Source organism: Halichoerus grypus, chromosome 14 (assembly GCF_964656455.1).
Source record: "Halichoerus grypus chromosome 14, mHalGry1.hap1.1, whole genome shotgun sequence".
Lineage (NCBI taxonomy): Eukaryota > Metazoa > Chordata > Mammalia > Carnivora > Phocidae > Halichoerus > Halichoerus grypus.
Genome location: NC_135725.1, coordinates 56,720,351 through 56,742,400, shown reverse-complemented (window position 1 = coordinate 56,742,400; position 22,050 = coordinate 56,720,351). Strand labels below are relative to the sequence as shown.

Genomic DNA, 22,050 nt, shown 5'->3' with positions numbered 1-22,050 from the left:
GCCATGAGTTTCACCAACTATACAGTTTGGGGGCATAGTTCCCACAAGACTCTCCTCACTTCAGACACCAGCCACAAGTTTGGTGGTCCCAGGACCATCCTCTGGCTACATATTTGAGGGTCCCCATAATCACCCTCAGTTTTGATAATTTGCTAGGATGACTACAGACCTCAGGACTGTTATACTTACTATTATAGTTTTATTACAGCAAAAAGATACGAATTAAAATCAGCCAAGGAAGAGACATATAGAGCAGAGTCCAGGAGGGGTCCAAATGCAGAGTTCCCTGCATTCTCTCTCAGTGGAGTCATGGACGTTACCTCCTCCATATGTGATAATACATGCAAAGTATTGCCAGCCAGAGAAGCTCACTTGAGCCTTTGGTGTCCAGAGTTTTTACTAGGGCTTGATCACATGCTGCCTGTGTGTTTGACCTTTAGTCTCCAACTACTCCCAGAGGTCAGGCTAATACCTTTAGTCATCGTTTCCTCTGGAGGTCATTGCATGCCCTGAGGGCCCATCACAAATCACATTGTTAGGGATTGTCAGTGGCCAAAGCTTGCAAACAACAAAGACCTACCTATTAGGCAAGATATTCCAAAGGCCTAGAGGTCAACTCCTAGTAGCTGAGGGCAAAGGCCAGACCTCTCTTTGGGTAAGGTTAATTCATCACTGCACAGTATTATTTTCCATTGCTCTTCTGTAGAACACTGTTGGCCAAACAAGGTAATACCCAAACCATCCCACACTTTCCTGAAGTTCTTTTACCTGTAATAGTTCTTCCTTTACTTCCAGTATGCTTAAGTGTTATGCTTTTTATGGGGCTCAGCTGAAGTCTCACTTGCCCCCTGAAACTTTGTTTGCCTCAAGGTTTCCTAATTACCCACTTGTCTAACTAGTCGGTTGTTTGCTATGTTTGGCCCTGTAGTGTGGCTTATATTTATAGACTTCCCTGAACCTTATATCTCTCTCTAGCCCAAGTGTCTACCACAGAGTAATTGCTTATTAGTAATGATGATAATTTTCCTAGTGTCTAAGGCATTCAATGAAAATTAGGTACCATTATTAGCTGTTTCTCATTGTTTCTGAGTACTTGGGCTCTAATTTAGATAAGTTGCTCCCTAAGTGAGTCATTAGACCCTAGATAATCATTCGAATTGAGCATCAGAATGTTTGCAAGTGAAAAAACAAGTGGTAGATTGACACTTGCGGACCTTAATGTTTCCCCCAAAACAAAATGACCAGAAATGTTTCCTGGAAACAAGAACTTTGTGCTAGAATGGTTTGGCAGTTATTTTTACTGTGGTTTAGTCCTTATGACGCCTGGTTGGTAAGGACCTAGAAGAGATGGACAAACCCCATTCAGAGAGTCCTTTTGAAAAATAATTGATGTTTTAAATGCCAATGCTTTAATTTAAATTAAATTAATTCTAAATTAATTAATTAATCAATTAATCCCCAAATCCCAGGATTTTGCACTTAGTTAGGCAGTATTACTGTCTGCTGTGTAGACAGATGAAGTTTTTTTTTTTTTTGCTGCTGGGTAGACAAATTCCCTCACCCCCACCAAAACAAAAAAGGCTTTACCAAAATGTCTGAGTTACTGGCTTTATTCAGATATGGACTCAATGTGTTTTTTGTTTAGACCATGCCTCGATTGTCATGACAACCATATGTGTGTGTGTGTGTGTGTGTGTGTGTGTGTGCTGAATGGTATCTGGAAGCAGCACCTTCAGCATCCAGGCAGAAATAAAGTGGGTATGCTGAACAGAGAGTGTCTCCCTACCCATTCAATCAACAATGTTAGAAAAGGTTAAAAACATCGTTTAGCATCACCTCTTAAATTAAAATTCCAAACAATCAGATATTCTCTCCAGCAGAGCAGAGCAGTCATACATTAAAGGTCAATGTCTAAGTGTCTAAGTGTCTAAGTTCTCATTCTTTATTATATCGATGCCCATTACAATTCCACCGTGTTCTGATCCTGCTGACCCCTCTTTATCAACCTTCCCTCCTCCAGCTTCTCCATCCTCATCTCTTGGAGGAATTGCTAACGCCATGGATCACCACTCTGGGGAACCACTTACAGATTATACCATTTAAAGCTTTTGAGATTTTGTCACATTTCTCTAAAGAAGGTTAGCTTTTTCTTTTTTTAAAAAAATATTTAATTTATTTATTTGAGAGAGAGAATGAGATAGAGAGAGAGAGCATGAAGGGGGGGGAGGGTCAGAGGGAGGAGCAGACTCCCTGCTGAGCAGGGAGCCCAATGCGGGACTCGATCCCGGGACTCCAGGATCATGACCTGAGCCGAAGGCAGTCGCTTAACCAACTGAGCCACCCAGGCGCCCCAAGAAGGTTAGCTTTTTCAAGAGAGGTCATTCATCTTTGATCCAGGAAATCCACTTTGTTCACATTGAACCTAGGACTTGATCTTTATGTATTTTCTATATCTTTGGAAGCTCCACTGACTCTTCCAAGCTACTGGGCTGCTATTCCATAAGTACCCTTCTGACTGTATAAATGGTCTTGTAGAAGTTGAAGAATTAACATTTGATGTATTATTTCATTTTTTCTTGTGGCCCTCAGTAACTTTGGCCCAGAGTTCCTATTCTTGGTATGAAAGGCAGATATAAGAAATTGACTCAAACATGGCTGGTTGACCGACACTGTTTCTCTTGTTTTCCATGAAACCGAATATGAGAGGACAAGGCTATTTCAGAAAGACAAAGAAAACAATGCTACCTGAACATAAGGAGGGTTAAACATCAGCTGCCAAGAGGCAATCTATTCACATTATGGACCAGAAATATTTATTGGATCAGTTTATGTCCAGACCACCCAAGCTTGGTGACTTTTGCTCTTAAGAACCCATTCCTGGGAGTTTTTCTGGACTCTGTGTCCTACGTGAACTTTCCAAGCTGCGAGGGGGAAGGTCCAGGTAAAGGTTTGGAATGGCAAGCCTCTAGTAGCAGCCTTAAAAACTTAGTCTGCTTTAGGGCGCCTGGGTGGCTCAGTTGGTTAAGCGACTGCCTTCAGCTCAGGTGATGATCCTGGAGTCCTGGGATCGAGTCCCACATCGGGCTCCCTGCTCAGCAGGGAGTCTGCTTCTCCCTCTGACCCTCTTCCCTCTCGTGCTATCTCTCATTCTCTCTCACTCAAATAAATAAATAAAATCTTAAAAAAAACCCAAAAACTTAGTCTGCTTTAGTTAACTCAAGTTAACTAAAGTCTGTCATTAATCTGTGTGTTTTCAGAGATGGTGTTACCTGGGGTACCTAAGCCCAATGGGCTCCTCCACACTGGGGAAGTAGTAAGCATGGCCCTGGACCTGGCTGCTGTGTCCTTTGAGATTCCACACAAGCCCAACGTCCAGCTGAAAATCTGTGCTGGGATCCACTCAGGTAAGGCAAGATAGGATGTGTGAAGACCCTACCCTGCACTTTTTCCCATACCCCATTATGCATCCGTTTTCAGGGGAGACAAAGTGACCCCATCTATGCAGGCAAAAAAAAAAAGAGTGAATATTTAAATTCCATGATTGTAATGTTAACATTCTGCCAAATATTTCCCTTGGAAATGAAAGCAAGGGAAGAAGATGAATATTAATAAGCACCATTTATTATGTGCCAGGTATAATGCCAGGCAGTCATACGTATGATCTCATTTGACTCAAGATTGAAAGATTATTATTTGTTTTTTACTTCTTTTAATTGAGGTAAACATACATATAGTAAAGTACGCTAATGTTAATTGCATAGTTTGATGAATTTTTATTTATGAATACATTCATGAGACCAGCTCCCAGATGAAGATAGAGAACAGTTGAAGCACCCTAAGACTCGATCATATCCTTCTCCCATCTCTCCCTTCCTGGACCTGTCAATACCACTGCTAGAGGTAACCACTCATCTGACTTTTATCTCCCTAGATTAGTTTTGACTGTATTTGAATTTATGTATTCTTTTGTTCCAAATGCACGTATTCCCTTCCCCTATGTGTTGTTGCATGTAGCTGTTAAAGATTATTTTTTAAAGAAAATCAAACACCCTTAAGGCTGCAGGGAAGCATTTTGCATCATCATAGTGATTTGATTGATCTTGTCTGCTGGGGAAATCAACCAGATGTACTGCTTAGAAGAAGCCAAATAGCTCTTGCACATTTACATGTTAGTATATCAGAAGACATAGTACACAAAAAGACAACTGAGTATTGCACGTAGAGAGAAGTTATGTAAATCTTGGTCATTCAAACTGTAATTATATTCATTTATTCTGGGTTCCAGTTATTTAGAGAGGTGATTCTTCCCAAACCCTAATTTGAAAATGGGAATACATGCATTTGGGACAAAATTTAAAGGATACAACACAAAGGCTTGTAGGCAAATGTTAACAACAGAGTTATTTACAATAACCCTGAACTGGAAACAACCCAAATATCCATCAACTGGTGAATGGATAAATGAATTGTGATATATCCATACTACGGATTATTACTCAACAATAAAAAGGAATGAAATATTAGTACATGCAATAACATGGATGAATTTTAAAAAATACTAAGCATAAAGGTCAAATGCTACATACTGTATGGTTTCATTTGTATGACATTCTAGGAAACACAAAACAATCATGACAGAGAGCAGATGAGTGGTTGCCTAAGGCCCTGGTGGAGGAGGGGATTGACTGTGAAGGAGCAAAAGGGTATTCTTAGGGGGCTATAACGGTTGTATATCTTGCTTTAGTGGTTATGTGATTACGTTATTATATACATTACCTAAATTCATTAATTGTGTACTTGAAAATGGGTAAATTTTAGTGTATATCAATCATACCTCAGTAAAGCTGTAAAAATTTCTAAGCATGCAAAATGGTATAAACAATGAAAAGTAATTCTCCCTCCCACACCTTTTAGCCTCTTTGTCCCCTAGTCTGTGTATCCCCACCTCCCCAACCCTGTTTACCTTTTGTAGTAGTTCTTTAGTTTTACATAATGGGCTCCTGAATAGTTTGAAAATTAGGCTAAGAATACCAGAATTCAGATGTCAAATTTTGATAACTGGCATCATAACAGGTTCCCAATATTATTTGACCATATGCTCAGAAGAGTTCAGTCTCTTTCTTGGTGTCCCTTACTGAATGCTTGCTATGGACAAGCCACTTTTTGCAAGGCTTCTCACTCCATTGTCAGCACAACCCCCTGAAATGTGGATTAATAGCCATGTTTGATAAATGAGGAAACTGAAGCCTAGACACATTAGGTAAAAAGGTTACCAGCTAGTAAATGCACAAGGTTACCTGGCCATTAAGGGGCAGAGCTGGGGTCCAAGTCCAAATCTGTCCTGGGCAAACACAAAGTTCACGATCCATAATGCATGGAGCTATGCTGTTGTCTTGATTTGGAAGGGATGGATGGGGGGAGGAACCGCTGGGTCAACAGAGCAGCCTGTGTGACCTCCTTTCTAAATCCTGGTAGTTGTTTCAGCCCCAAACTTAGAACAACTTGCCTCTTCTACCCATACTCCACCCCCCATTCAGAGTCTTTGATTGGTACTAGTTCTCAAAACAGAAATATTCTAGTTTTGTCTTATTGTATGAAATTCCTTGGGGCCTCAGCTGTTTTCATCTTTGTTTCATTTTCAATGAAAATTCTACTGCAAGAAATAAAGGTCTTACTTGTATGTGAAATGGCTTTTTTCAGTCTACATTAAAACTTTATCAAATTTGTTTTCCCTAATCTCTCTGCAGCAGGAATAAGGGAAAGCTCAATAATGAAAAAGCCCTTCTGTTCCAAGGAGCACCTTCTCCTTAAAATGGTACCCTCAAGGGACGTGGGCAGGCAGACACACTTACATTGGCCAAAGATCAGCTGCAAGAGTTTTAGCAAAACAAACAAATCTTCTGAGCCCTACGGGTCATACCTGCTCTATTGCTTTAGTCTCTCTTCCATTGAGTCTGGCAAAGACAAGGTCAGATATTGGCACAATATTGGAAATGACTTCAATTTGTAAAGAAAAAGGAAGGAATACAATGAGACTGCCATTGCCAAAAACATTCCAATGCTCTTTTAAATTCTCTGGTGTTATGCTGAACTGTTCTCCCCTGCCCTCTTCAGTCAGTGGTCTGGCCTCACTCCGAAAGCAGTGAGCTACAATACAATGTCAACTCCAGGAAATTCGTGTCACAATTTCTATAGCTAGTTGAGCATCCATTCCGAATGTGCTTTTGTTCATCAGTGGGTGTGTGGGACGAGCAGACAGCTGGAATATTTTCCAAATGCAGACTTAAATCTGTACCGTCAAAGAGTGCCAGCAGCCTCGTATTGTTGAGATTAAGGGTCCGCCAGCCTCCCCAGCTTACATGCTCCATGAGCAGGGACAGTGTTGCAGTTGCTGTTGTATCCCTGCACGTAGAAGGTGCCTTAGCTCTCTGCCCTGCACGTAGAAGGTGCCCCCAAAAAGAGCAGAGCTGAAACAGATGACAGAGCCATCTAACCCAACTTGCCAGAGTGGAAGAGTCCTCCTCTATGGGCTGGGCAGGAAAGGAAGGAGGCTGGGTGAGGCTAGGACAACCTGGGGAGTGCTTGCCCCTTTTCAACGTGGCAGCAACCACTTAGGTCATCTGATGGATGCCATGTCGTCCTAGCGTTTCCAGATTTCAAGTTTTCAAAAGAATTCCAGAGTCTAGATTTTTATGTGAAATTTCTTGAATTTTGTTATACTATTTAGGCAAAATATTTGTCTGCCAGTTGGATTGGACTTACAGGTTGCCAGTTTGGACTCCTTTTCTAAGCATTTAAAGGATCTAAAGATTTATTTTGGTTAAAAACCAAAAGTTTATTTCATAGAATAACCTAAGATAAGTTTTAATCACATTTCCCTCAAGTGGTAGTGTTTGACTAGAATTGGGACTTGGTACTAGGAACTCACATACTGGTGTGGCCCCATTTATTTAACCTACACATTTTCCTTAGTGCTCCACACCCCTTTCCTTCTCTTCCCTTTCCTCCTTACTGGGACAATGAACTCTGGCTTGCTCTGAGACCCTTAGGGTTTAGTTCCTACCCCAGAGGTAACTGGAAGCCTGGAGTCCATCACAGGCATAGCTTGGCCCACATTATGTTTTTTCCTGCTCCCTTGGCCTCCCCTCTCTGATGGATCCTCCTTACCAGCATTTAAACATGCTCATGTCTCTCTACATTTAAAACAAAGTAGAACAACCCTCCATCAACCCCACATTCCTACCCAGCTATGGTCCAAATTCTTTACATCTTTCATTGTCAATCTTCTTGAAGGATTGTGTATACCTGCTACCTCCACATCCTTCCTCTGCTGGCCCCTGCAATTTGACATTCATCCCTGTCACACCTCTGATATGAATTTTGCCAAAGTCATCAGGGATTGCCAATGATACTTCCTAGTCCTCCTGGTCTTGATCTTTCAGTAGCATTGACTTTGCTGATTGATTCTTCCTTCCTCATTTACCTGGTTTTCCTTTGACTTCCCTGATTGCTCTTTCTCAGGCTCCCCTAGGTGCTTCTTCTTTTGGGGGCTTAATATTGATGACTCTTAGAGTTCTACTCTAAGCCTCCTTCTCTTCTAACTCTACATACCTCCATGGATGATCTCAACTACTCCCACGGCTTATGCTGTGACCTATATGCTAGAGGCTCTGATGGCTTTATCACTAGCTCAGATTTCTCTCCTGAACTCCAGGGGGATTATCCCACTCTCTCAGGCACCTGCACCCCAACATGTCCAATACTAAATCCCATACTCTTTCTCTTTCAGCTCTTCTTCCTCTGGTTTTCAGAGAATGGCACCCTTATCTACCTGGTGCCCCAAGTCAGAGACTTGAAAATCATTCCTGACCTCTCCTTCTCCTTCACATCCCTCTCTTATCTGTCACCAGCTCCTGTGGCTCTATCTCCCAGCTATCTTTCAGATCTGTCCCCTTTTCCCCATCCTGATAAGACTCAGGGGCAGGTCACTATCATCTCTTGCCCAGATTATAGTAACAACCTCCAAGTAGGATCCCCTGCCTCTGGTTTGTCTATCCCTCCCCACCACTCCTTTATTCACACTCTAAGTAGGCTGACCTTTATTTTCTGTTTTTTAATTATTTTCTTTTTAATTATATAAACTTTGTATCAGAGCGATCTTTTCAAAATCAAATCTCACTCTTCTATTTAAAACCCTGTGCTGGCTCTCCTAACATGGCTTACAAGGCCTCTAATGGCCTAAGTGGGGACTAGCCCTGCCCCCACTCCAACTCGTGCCATGTCCACCCATACTAATCTCCTCTTAGTTTCTGCTTTCTTATTACTCCAGGCCATTGCTCCTCTTCCTCTGTTCAACACACTCCCAGCCCTCACTTTACCTGGCTGGCTTCTACTCATCCTCTAGACTAGGAGAGTTCTCTGATGTGAGGTGTCCTCCCTGACCTTCCTTGTCATATTGCTCTCTCCACATGGCACATCCTCACAGTGTTGTAATAGCTGTTTAGTTGTCCATTTTCCTCCAAGATTACAAGCTTCAAGGAAGGGAGAGCCATGTCTTCTTTGTTCATTTTCTAAAATCTTCTTTCTACAATAGATGCTTGGCCCATCATAGAGTAGAATAGGTGTTTGATGTGTGTGTGTGTGTGTGTGTGTGTGTGTGTGTGCATTAACAAATGAATTCCCAAGAACTCTTGAGGGATATTCTCAGACAAATGTTCAGTGGTGTATGGGAGCTAGCTTGTATCGATTCCTGAAAACCGAATGTACTTTTGGTGATGCCACATTCGGTAGCCTGAAGTCAATCACGGTGGATGTATTTACACCATGGAAATTGGTAACCATTACAAATCAGGGCTCTACTCTCCTCCTTACCCTTTCCCTAATGGGCTTACTGACACACTGCTATATATATATATATATATATATATATTGCTTTAGAGAACTATCTAGAGAAGCTAGAACCCCTCAGCAATGTCTTGGAAGTGATTCATTGTCCTAAGCATACAATTTGAGAACCTAATAATAATAATAATAACAACAACAACAACAACAACTATCATTTAATGAGCTCTATAGTACTATGTGCCAAACCCTGTGCTTAATGCTTTACATACTCAATCTTGTTTAATCTTTGTAACAAAGCAGGCAAAGTAGATATTATTAGCCACTGTACAGAAGAGGACACTGAAAGTGAGATTCATCCACTCAGCTGGCAAGTAGAGATGGAGTTGGATGTCAGAGCTGACCACTGAGCCAGTGATCTTAACTCCACTCTGCTCAGCCTTTCACAGCTGGTGTGTGGAGCTTCAATTCCTACTTCTCACCCTCATTTCTCCAAAGCTATCCCTGGGTTTTTGGCTGAATCTCACAGCTAATCCTCTAGCTGACTGGAAAAAACAACCACCACCCATGGGTAATCATCTTGCATTAGGCCAACTGAGATCTTGACAGGCATTTCATCCAAGATTGAGAAATAACCAGGGTTGTAAGAACTGAGTGTCAGCAACAGTGATATTTTGAATCGAGGCAGTGATTTTAGTTTCTTGATGACATAATGGTGGAAATTGTTCTTAAATAGAATTTTTCCACCTGCTGGGATAATATGGTCAGTAACTGTACTCAGGGTTTAAGTGTTTTAGGGAAGGTGCCAGGCAACCATCAACATATGACCTGAAGCCATCTCCTCAGCATCCCTTCACAACAATACTCTAATATTTGGTGGTTGTAGAGTGCTTTTTATGTGGAATCTAGATAATGTCCATAAACAAAAGCCTGTCTATTTGCAAGGCTCCCTGAAGAGGGCAATGGGCAAACTGGTTGCTGCCAATGCTGCTCTGTAATCACAGCACAGACCTTGTCATTGCTTGAAACTGCTCCTTTTTTGAAATCCCATTAGCGTCCATGTGCTTGCATCCCTCCTCTCTCCCCTCGATAAATCTGTTTGTTCTTCAGCTGCATTAAGGCTCCTGTTTAACTGTTCCAGTCTAACTAGCTTTCCTGGCTTACTTTCTGACACAGCCTTGGATCCGTGGTTAATCTCTGTAATGGTTTCTTATTGAAAATTCTCAACTACCTGGATTTTCCTCTGCACTTGCTCTACAGTTCATGTCTCTGTTAGTCTAACAGTCCCCAGTCTCTTCGGCACAGTGGAGACTCTTACATAATCTTGCCCAATGATGGTGGCTCCCCTGAAAGAGCTGGTTTCCAGCATCTTTTGAGGCTTCCAGTGCTACCCTCTAGGTCTTTTATTTTCCCAGGTGTCTTCCTTTCCAAATTCCCTTTGTTGGCTGCTTCTGACCTCCCATCTCTCCTTTGAGCCCCATCCCATGCCCTTTAATCACTGCAGGTGGGACTAGGGTCTTTCCTTTTTCAGAGACAATAGAAGTTCCTTAGGTGTGAACTCTCCCTTTCACCTTTAAACTTGTCTATAAAAGTATTTCTTTCCTTCTTTCCTGTTTTAAAAAAGAGCTGACCTTTTACCCTTATAAAGCTGATTCCTTCCCCTGCCCCATTTAGTTTTCTTAATTGTTTAAAAATGTAAATGTGATGATGTCATTTCTCTGTCTGACGAGACATCCTGATTTTCTGGTCAACAGTTTTTAAAAGCCACCCAGGTGATTTGCTTACCTCTTTTGTGGCACCTCATTCTGTTCTCCCCCGTGCTCTCCACCTTGACCCCTATCCTGCAATCTTCACAAATCTGCCTCTTTCCCATACTTCAGTTTCAGTTTAAATGTCACTATCTGTGGGAGGTTGTTTTCTGTCCCAGCACCCCATTTGCTCCCCTCATCACACATACTGTGGTTTATGTTGTTGGTCTGTTTCCTTGTTTTTGACCTGTCTCTGTACTGCTAGACTGGAAGCTTCCTGGGGTGAGAGCTCCATCTCTGTAGTTCACCACTGAGTCCCTAATGCCAAGCAGATTCTGACATGTAAACATTCACCAAGGACTTGAGGAATTAATAATAGATAAGGAATTGCTTCTGATCCTGCCTTCTTCCTATGGGAACGTGTGCCATTGATTTTCTTTTCTTTCTAGGATCTTCAGGTTTTCTTCACTAATTCATTTTCTCAGTATAAAAACATACTCAAAACTTTCCCATATAAAATCAAGCATGTATAGGAAACTTCTCTTGGCGCCCCTCTTAACTTTAGTCTTGCCTTTTTTCTTCTATGAAGGGAAGAAATTTAGCCTGAGGTTAGAAAGTTGGGGTCTGAAATCAGATTACCTGATCAACAAACATCAAATCCTGATGTTGTTACCACTAGATTTGAGTTTTTAGGCAAGTTCCTTCACTTCCTTGTGCCTCATTTTCCTTATCCATCAAATGGAGATAGTAACAGTACTTTCCTCAAGGAGTTGCTATAAGGATTAAGTGAGATACTGTATGTAAATGATGCCTGGGTTCTAGTAAGCACTCTATAAATATTAACCATTATTATTACAACACTGGATTCCTTAGAGACATCTGCATTGACTCTTTCTACCATCTCCAACTTTCTGGAACCCTCAACCCATTTAAATTATTCTTTGTCCTGCAGCACTGTCCAATTCTCACTTCACTTGATCTGGTTGAGGCTTTTGACTATTGACCATTGCCACCATCTTTCCCCTTTCCCGGCTTACAACTCACATTTCCTTATTCCCACTTTTCTGGCTGCCCCTTCCCCAGGTCTTCTTCACTTGTTCCTTCTCCTCTATTAGCTCCAGAGCTTTGTCCTCAATCATCTTGTCTTTTCACTTTTTCCATTGTCTGTGGGCAGCTTCATTCACTTCCATAGTTTACAAACAACTCTTTGCTGATGAAAGCTTTCACATCATGATCTTTACCCCCAACCTCTCTCCTGAGCTACAGACCAATATTGATAAGTGTCCCTGAGTTGACTCCATTTGAATGTCCTACATGGACATCAGATTCCACATATCTAAACCAAACACCTTAACTTCTTAGCACCATCTCCTTCAATTTCTATCTCAATTGATTACATACTTCCTATAAGATGTTTGCTATCTGAATCATAGAGCAAATCCTCTGAGTGCTAAACAAATGGCTGGCTGCCTTCCTTCTTTCCTTCCAACCTCTCACCTTCCCTCCCTCCCCCTGCCCTGTGTCTTTCTTTCTTTCTTTTTCTTTCTTTCTTTCCTTTTCTTTTTTCTTTTCTTCTCTTTTCTTTTCTTTCCTCTCTCCCTCCCTCTCTTTCTTTCTTCTTTTCTTTCTTTCTTTTTCTTCTTTTCTTTTCTTTCTTTCCCTTTCTTTCTTTCTTTCTTTTCTTTCTTTTCTTTCTTCTTTCTTCCCCTTCCTTCCTTCCTTTTTTAACATGGGGCTTGAACTCATGACCCTGAGATCAAGACCTGAGCTGAGATCAAGAGTCAGATGCTTAACTGACTGAGGCACCCCTGGCACCCCTGTATTTCTTTCAGGAACAAAGGAGCAAGAATTGAAAGCTGATTAATCCCCCCACCCCAAATTAAGCATAGTATTGTACAATGGAAAGAAAACAGGCATTAGAATTAAACAGACACTAGTTTGAATCTTAGCTCTAACCTTTACTAGCTGTGTGACTTAAAATGGGGATGATAGTGCTTACCTCTCAAGGTTAAGATCAAATAAAATGAGAATGCAAAGCACTTGACACATAGTAGATAACATTAAGTAGCAGCACCATGTTTTCTTACCTTAGACTTACAACTTGATTCACAGACTTCTAGATTTTAAATCCATACATTTTCCTGATCAGAGCCAGTGGTTGATGGAGTTGTTGCGACCAAAATGCCTAGATATTGTCTATTTGGATACAACTGTGAACACAACCTCTTGAATGGAGTTAACCAGCCAAAGTTAGATGCGCCCATTGGCACATTTTCCAAAGGACTAGTTAGTGTGTTTTCCTACACATCAAGTTACATGGTAATTCCTTTGCCTGCTGCCTTCTAAAATAACTCCTTGAAACGCTTTCCTTTTAACTTTACATGTCAAATCTAAATGGGTTTAATTCAGGGCATTGATGTCACAACTGCTCAGATGAGAACCATTATAGCTTGATGGGGATAGGTGGGACTTGGGGGGTGGAGAATGGAACTGGGGTGCTGTACAGAAGACAATGCAAGTTGGATGGAAAATTTGTGAAATATAAGTGTTGTTTTAGTGAGCTTATTGTGATCTGTATGTTTTTGATGGTTTTAAAGGTAGTAGGGTCCTAAACATTTCCAGGTATGTTTTATTTGAGTTCAATGCCAAGGGTATTTGCATATCAACCCAAGTGAACCTCCAGTGAGTAGAAAGTTGTCCTGGTGATAGGGTTGGGATGGGGTAGATGTCTGAGCAAGGCTGAATGTGGTGCTTTTTGCCTATGTTGGGATGATTTCTTTACAGTTTCTGTAATAGCTGGTCACAGGAAGTAGAAAACATGGGTCTGTAATGTTCAGTACTGTAATAACCCCCAGGCACTCACTTCTAGCTCCTTATTTTATAAGAGAACCTGCAGACCCTGAGTCACTACAAGTGCAAAGTCATTGCCAATGGAGAAACGATGGGTTAGCATAGGTTATTGTGAATCAAAAGTGTCAAAGAAAATTGTACCAGATGGAGTCAGACAGACAAGGAAGACCTTATTCCAGACTATTGCAATAGTGGAGAGAGATTGAACTCAACTCTGCTGAAACAAAAGGTTTTGGGAGAGTTTTTAGTGCTGGGGTAAGCTAATGTAGGAGTATTGAGGATGTTGAGAAGGAGGTTGGTTCAATATGATGGTGTTTGCCAATTGGTGTTCAAGGAAGTTAGGCTCCTACTCTCCCATAAAGACTGGGAGATAGGGGTTTCTGGATGATTACATTTCAAAGGGATGATTCCCAGGTCCTTGAGAAAGACTTTCCTGGGTTGTATAATTGGCAAGAGGCTGGGAGAAGATGTACATCTTCTCAGAGAAAGAATTTACAATTGCAAGTTTCTAAAGTAAATGCTTTAAGAAAAGGGAGGTCAGGAGGAAGCCTACCTAAACTTTAATCAAGCTGAGGGAAGTTTAGTTAAGGCCAACTTGTAAAAAGCCAAACACCAATTGGAAACTTTCCAGTTGGAGTGTTATGATGCATTATCACCCAGGTTATTTCAGTTTCTAAGAAAAAAATACTCAAGGGCCTATGTTCTTTTCCAAACCACTTTCCTTTATTAATGGAGGCTCTTTAATGGTAAAAGACTCTGGCAAAAGATTAGAATTCTACTAAAAGCCTTCTCTTCAGTCCTCTACTGGGTTAGTAAAAGCTCAAAATAAAGCCTTCCTTTTAGGAAAATGTATTCTCTGCTCTATGTAGACAGTAACATTTAAGCTATCCCATTTTCTACTTCTTATGACTTATCTTTCTGGAGGGGGTAATTTAGGATTTAGGATGATATTATTGAAGTGTTTAATGCATTGGCTTTTGGGTCTTGGCTTTGCAATTTATAAGCTATGTTCTCTTGGGCATGCATTTAACATCCTTAGCCTCAGCCTTTATAGATTAGTTACCTATCTATAAAATGGGAGGAAAGTCTATTTACCTCTTAGAGATGCTATTAAAATCTTAGCACATAGTGCCAACAAAAGATAATTATTAATATTTTACACAGTTGTAATGGGACTTCAAAAGAGAATTTTAATGTAAAAATAAAAAACAATAAGTGCTGTTTCAAGTTTATTATCTGTTTTATGGAAAGTAATATACTTTTCATTATTTTTGTTCATTCATGATTGGGTTGTACAATTAACACAATTATTCAGGGACCAATTATTCTGGTTGGCATTATCCAAATTTTGCTTTTCTTCCAGCTTAATGAAACTTAATCAGGTAGGCAGGATAATAAAAACACAAGCTGGGGGCTCCTGGGTGGCTCAGTCTGTTGAACATCTGCCTTCAGCTCAGATCATGATCCCAGGGTCCTGGGATTGAGTCCCCTATCAGGCTCCCTGCTCAGTGGGGAGTCTGCTTCTCCCTCTGCCCCCCACCCCTCACCCATGGTCTCACTCTCTCTCGCAAAAATAAATAAATAAAATCTTAAAAAAAAAAACATGAGTTGGGGCCACTCAGTATTATAACTTGTTATCAGGGTTTAGGGTTGACAGTGTCAGAGGAAAACAGTGATGTCTAGATCCTACTGACTGAGAAGAACCATTTCTGAGCCAGGAGGACTCCTTTGTCCCATAGCTCAAGGTTTAGATGAGGTGAGGGCATGGTGCGGCCTCCTTGGACCCTTTCCCCCAGTCCAGGATCCTAAGACTCTCTAGGTAAGAGAAGATCCAAAAAGACTACAAAGGAGAACAGAATCCTATTTTGTAAAGCCTAGATCAGTCTGGCCTCAGTGTCCTCTCCATGGCTTCTCTAGGTTCTCCCTGTTTTTTTGTTTTGGTTATGAGGACCAAGGATAGGTGTGGGCCTGATAAGTGGGAGGCAGCCTCTGGCGTATCTGACTACTCCGTACAGTGGGAGAGAAGGTGGGGGGAAAAATCTGTGAGAAATCTAGAAGAGGGGTCACTTCCCATCCCCTTTGGTTTAACCATCCAAAGTTCCAACCTCTACTGACTGCTGTGGCCCAGTTTGGAGCACTTAAGTCAGAGCTCCTCCTTGGTGATATGTGTGTAGAAGGTGGTGTGTTTGTGTGTGTGTGTGTGTATGTGTGTGTGTGTGTATAGGTATGGGGGAGGGTGCTTGGGCTTTCTTTAGACCCTCTCACCTCCAAGTGTGGGGTCATTCTACTTGGGGGGGGGGTGATTCTATTAGGTGATTTTAGATGAGGAACTTATTTCTTTTAGTTCTCTTGCAGCCCTTCTGATTAGGTCAAGGGATGCTTTTAACTCTATAAATCTTGCTACTCTTCATTAAAACAATTAAATAAATCCATTTAAAGAAAAATGTTCACTCAATAATAGTATAGGTTGTGGCAAAAAAAATCATGACTTGGGATGCGCCTGATAAGGTAAGTTCCCAACATTTTGGATGTAAGGAATGGTTAGATGAGAGTGTGGGGTTTTTAGGGGATTTTATATCTTTATTCTTGCTCTGCTCACCTACCTCAGGTAATAAAAAGCTGGCTGCTGGGGGGAGGTATATGATGAGAAAAGGGCAGATATTTCTGGATAAGTGTCCAAAAAGAGTAGACATCGACTCTTCTCTAGAATAGGCAAGGTTTTCCCAGGTCAGTAGCCCCTGCCACATAACTACCATGGGCAAAGCTAATCAGGTGTAGGATATTATGTGAAGTACTTCAGGATGTTTGCTAGGATGTGCCCTGAGGCACCTCTTCAGTGGGTGATTCTTGGAGTTTAATTTCCTTGGTCATGCTTTAGAGTTGCTTGATTTTTCAGGGCAAAGCAAAAGCAGGGGATGTTGACTGGGTTTATATAACTGTGTTCCTTCCTCTTCTGTCCTTCACCTCTGAACATCCACTGTCATTCAGGTGCATACCAACCCCAGGAACAAACTGGAGACTACTGGTGTGCTGTGGGAATTTTCAAGTGAAGGTAGCTATCAGTTACCTGTATCAGTGGAGACATGAGGGTAAGAGGAGCATTGCGAGGAAACTAGTCATTAAAACCCTGCTAGTCACTGCTCTTGGTAAACTCATTGGTAGAATTTGCAATATTGCACATGCTATCCCTGCCACAGGGGAAAAAGTCCCAAACAAACTTGGAAATCCTTTGACTTTTGATTAAGATATTAACAGATGTAGGTGTTTGGATTGAGCATCTGCTTAAAGACCACACATGTTTCTTTTGGCTCATAAAATAGATATTTTCTTCACTCCTGACCATTATGAGCTCATCAGACCTTTTTTGGGACACTCCTTCTTTGGGGTTAAATTGAGGAGGGTGAGATATCTTTGGCAAAATTGTGAAACAGGCCAAGTATATCTGGTTTTTCTCACATTTTCTTTCCAGATCCTTTCCTCTGATTTCAACATCCTTCTCTTTCCTAGCCACTGGACTCAGTCATCTCCTATTGCCTGCAGTTCCTTTTTATAATAGGAAAAGTCCATTTATGAACTCATTCCCACTGAGATACTCTCAGGATACTTCCTTTCAAAGGAGTATTTTATTTTAAAAGAGAATTGGTTCCTAGAAAAGGCAATGAAACTAATTGTATTAAGGTAATTGAAATTGGTTTAGACATGGTTATCCCTAGGACAGAAGGTGGGGCTAGCTTAAGGGGAGTTAGATTTTCAGTCCCCAAATCCTTGACTCCATCCATGGGGGAGATGAGCCTGGGGAAGGGGTACCACTGTCTCTACTTCACCAGAGCCTGATTCTTTATCTATTCACACCAGCTCTGGTGGACCTGAGACACTTCACTCTGCTTCTGCTCCCCCAGATAGAAAGTCGCAGGAATAATGATTGTGTGACTTAGTAAATCACTAAATAAATGAGTTCTGCCTGAAGCCAATTTAGCCAGCTATAAAATAATGTGAGATGTGTGTGCATTATTTGTGGGCGGTTCCCTCCAGACATTGTCCAAAGAGTTTCTGTGGTATTTTTGTATAGTTAAACTATGAATATGTTCAGAGGGGGTGCCATGGTAACCCATATAGAAAAGCCCGAGGAAAAGCAACTCACTCCTGTGGCTTAACTCTGAAATTCCTTTTGCACAGAGCACTGCCTGCATGAGTGTTTCTCTAATGAAGTGAGTCATGATTAATTCAGTTGGATTTGATCAGCAAATATAGGCAGATAACGTTTCTTTTGCAGAGTCTATCAATGTGAATCTTTATTTAAAAGATTTTATTTATTCATTTGAGACAGAGATACGGAGAGAGAGAGAGAGCATGAGCAGGGGGAGAGGCAGAGGGAGAGGGAGAAGCAGACTCTCTGCTGAGTCAGAAGCCCGATGTGGGGCTCCCAGGACCCTGGGACCATGACCTGAGGTGAAGGCAGACGTTTAACCATCTGAGCCACCCAAGCGCCCCTATCAATGTGAATCTTGAATGAAAGCTTCTGAAGACCAGTTTCCATGTAAATGAGAGGCTGAGGCTCTGACCCCTTGGCTGGGAGAGTGTTAGTGATTCACAGTTGATGGAAGGGCACTAATTTTTCACATGGGGATACTGCCTGCTTTGTGACTGTCCTAAAAAGAAGGTGTCAGTCTTCAGAGTTACTGGGTCATCATCTTTTAGCTGTGCCAGAAGGGCCAAGTAGCTGCAGAGCTCTAGTCCATCTCTCTCCTCCAGGGTTGGCAGCACATGTGGGATTTGTTAGCCGTGGCAGTATCAGTGAGTGTGTGCAGGTGAGTGTGACTCATTAGTCAGCCAGCATTTCGTGGCCCCCATGAAGCAGTTGTTTCTGCTCCGAATGCAGGGTGAGCTCTCTGCAGCAATGTGGGGAACCAATTAAAGAGCAGTCTCTTGGGGATGCCAGTCCCCAGGGACTCCAGGGTTTCCTGGGCTGGCTGAAGATGTGCTCTGTCATGTCCACTGAGTTGGTCAGTCTAGCACTGGATGGCTTCTTTTCCGGCTGAGTTGGCTATTTCTTCCCTAATTAAACATTTGTGTTCTTCCTCCCCAGGGGAAAGGGGGAATGGTCACCTGTGGGCTGGAAGGAAAGACATTTGCTGCAGTCCCCAAAGGAGGTCTGTGGCACTGCTGTCCGCATTTAAGGACCAGAGTGAAGCTCTTTTAATTTAATTCTGGAATCATTAACAATGAATATCTCTGTAACTTAGCTTAAAGTAATTTCTCTGTTCTACACTTGGTTTTTGACTCTTTCTAGCCATGTAGCCTGTCACTGTCTTTTCATGAAACATAGAGGAGTCTAGAGTTTTAAAATTTTAGTGGCATCTTGGGCCAGTGGGAAGGGAGACATCTACACACTTCAGATCATCTGCACCACAATTAAAACTGTAAATGGTTCATTTCTCTTTCTTTCTCTCTTTCCTTTTTCTTAGGGGAAATGGGTGAATAGAGGTCCCTGATGGGGGTGTACATGTAGCTAAAAGGAGAGAGCAGTAAGTCAGCTGGCAGTGAAGATCAAGGTTGTACAGTTTGGGTGGCAGATGTTGGTTTCGTTAAACTTGGTCAGGACTGATTTTCAAGATTTGAGGTTGGCAAGTGTATTCCCTACGCCCCTTCACTCCCCTTTCTATATCTGCTTCCTTCTTTAATGTGGTCTCTGCTCCTACTCCTTCCCCACCATGTACTTTTCCTTGTCCCCAACTCGTGGCCACTCTCTCATACAGAGTTGTAGTTTATGTCCTCCTGCATGCTCCCAGTCAAACCTAACTCTCCTGTGGAGACTCATTAGTGACTAGCTTATTATTAATTGAATAAATTACTCTTGTTGAGATGTTAAATTTGGATAGGAAAAGGGATCTCTTTGCATTTTAATGGGATCACCATTGTTTTATCTCATGGAAATAACACATAGTAAGAACCTAGGTTTGGGGGCAAGCCCATAGAAGGGGATTTTTAGCAATCCTCAACACCTTCCAAAGAGGAAAGTGTCTGTCTTTTCTTGTGAAGAATTGTGTTCTTTTATTTTTTTATTTGTTTTTTTTAAAGATTTTATTTATTTATGTATTTATGTATGTATGTATTTATTTATTTAGAGTGTAGGGGGGGAGGGACAGAGGGCAAGGGAGAGAGAGAATCTCCAGCAGACTCTGTGCTGAGTGAGAGCTTGATGCAGGGCTTGAGGAGGGCAGGTAGGAGGGTAGGAAGGAAGGGGGGTGGGGGAGGGGGGAGGGAAGGAAGTGGGGACTCAATCCCATGACCCTGAGATTAGGACCCAAGCCAAAATCAAGAGTCGGATGCCTGACTGAGCCACCCAGGCATCCCTTGTGTGTCCTTTTAAATAAGATTGTTAGTTTCCTTTCAGTCTTAGTCTTAGTTCAGGATACAGAAAGAAAACTAGAAGCTTTTAGAGGTCAGTTTTCCTTTCCACATATCAGGAGTTGCTTTCCATCTTTTGGTTCAGGCTGGTAGAGCTTCTTACCATAGGTATTAAATCCTTTTCAACTTCCTCTATATTTTAATCAGGTGATTTGAATGGGAAGGAGGAATCTGAAGGAATGCATCCATCCGCATGCTCTGGAACCCCCCTCAAAACCACAACATTTATCTTCAGGGGAAGGGATAGGTCCCTCTTCCACAGCCCAGAGCCCATTACTTGCACCGTGTTCACTTCCCACCCCCACCTCTCCACCCCCATTTCATTCCATCCCTTACAACTTACCGACTTACCTTCTTAAAACCCAGTTTGAATCTTGTCACTTCTGACCTCAGAGAAGCTTTCCTAACTCTTTGTCCTAATTAAGTGCAGACACTTTACTCTGGAATCTCAGACCCTCCATGGTAATAAAGTGGGCAGCTGTAACTCATGCTGCATTTGCTATGTGCCATGCATTGTTCTAAATACTTTATGCATATTAATTGATTTCATTCTCCACAACTCGCTGAGACAGGCACTATTATTGTACCCATTTTACAGCTTAAGAAACTGAGGTACAGAGAAGTTATACTTAAAATCACAAACCTAGTGAGAGGCAGAGTGGGGATTTGAGCCCATGCAGTGTGGCCCTGATAGTGCATACCCTTTAATACCATAGTTCCCGCTTCTGTAAGGGCCCCACATTCCTCTCCACCTTCCCTTTTCATTGCTTGCTCATTGTATATCCAGTGGAACCAAATGGCTCATTGTTTCCAGAACAACTGCCCTTGCTTCCTAGGAGTCACACCTTTGTCTTTGTTCTTCCTTTCACTCACTATGCTCTCCCTAGCTCTGCTGGTTTAATTTCTTAAACACCAGTTCCTCCATGAAACCTGATGAAACCTTTCCTTTTTTTGAACCCAGTGATACCATCATAGTTACTTCTTAGGAAATACTCAGTTTTGGTCACTTTGCCAGATATTCATTTTATATACAACTGACTCTTGAACAACACCAGGCACCGACCCCCAACACAGTAAAAAATCCGAGTATAACTTTTGACTCCCTCAAAACTTAACTACTAATTAGCCTACTATTGACTGGAAGCCTTACCTATAACATAAACAGTTCATTAGTACATATTTTGTATGGTATACATCTTATATACTGTATTCTTATATTAAGTAAGCTAGAGAAAAGAAAATGTTAAGATCATCATAAGGAAGAGAAAATACATTGACAGTATGGCACTGTATTTATAAAAAAATACATAAGTAGACCTGCGCAGTTCAAGCCAGTGTCATTCAAGAGTCAACTGTACTCAATCATTTTTTTTTTTTTTAAGATTTTATGTATTTATTTAACAGAGAGAAAGTGTGAGAGCATGAGCAGGGGGAGCAGTAGAGGGAGCAGCAGAGGGAGAGGGAGAAGCAGAGGCAGGCTCCCTGCTCAGTGGGGATCATGACCTGAACCCTGGGATCATGACCTGAGCCAAAGGCAGATGTTCAACCGATTGAGCCACCCAAGCGTCCCTGTACTCAGTCATTCTTTACCTAGATTGTAGGCACTTGGAGAGCAAGGACTGTGTCTTAATTATCTTGATGTGTCCCATACCTTGTGTTCTTTCAAAAGATAATTTTTGGATAAATATTTAGGAAGACAATTTTGAACTTCGTAATTTGTGCTGGCAACTCATATCCTGGGTGATTATTTTGTCTGTTTGTAAAGTATGTTACTTTTCTTATGTATATGCCATGCTATCTGTGTTTCCACATCACAGTGCACATTAGCTCACCTTATTTGTCGGTACTGGATAATTTCTACCTAAACTTGTAACTCAACAGTCTACTGGTTTGGCTTTCATTTAATGGAACAGGTAGAGGTAGATGTCCCGAACTCCCATTTTCACCATACCCTTGGGTCACAAGTTTGGCTATTGTCTTGAGGTCTGCTAGCAGGGGGGGATGGCTGGGCTGCTGCAGCCATGAGTGCTGACGCCACGGGCCAGTTGTCTGGCTGTACCGGCCGTGCTAGCTGGCAACACCAGCAACCAAAGCGCAGGCTGTAGAGGGATCAGGACCACCCAGTGCCTGGCCAGGTAAACACGGAGCTGGGGTGGCTGTGCTGGTTGTAAAGCTGGTATTGAAAAGGATCAGCAAATAAAAT

At 41.8% G+C, this 22,050-nt stretch overlaps 1 long non-coding RNA gene across 1 annotated transcript in view; it reads left to right on the top strand.

Moving 5' to 3' along the window:
- Positions 1-22,050, top strand: part of LOC118518301 (uncharacterized) — a 193,112-nt gene that overhangs the window by 12,274 nt on the left and 158,788 nt on the right. Inside the window, exon 5 of the long non-coding RNA XR_013443974.1 lies at positions 3,258-3,404. This is a non-coding gene — a long non-coding RNA (uncharacterized LOC118518301). The remainder of the gene's footprint in view (positions 1-3,257; positions 3,405-22,050) is intronic.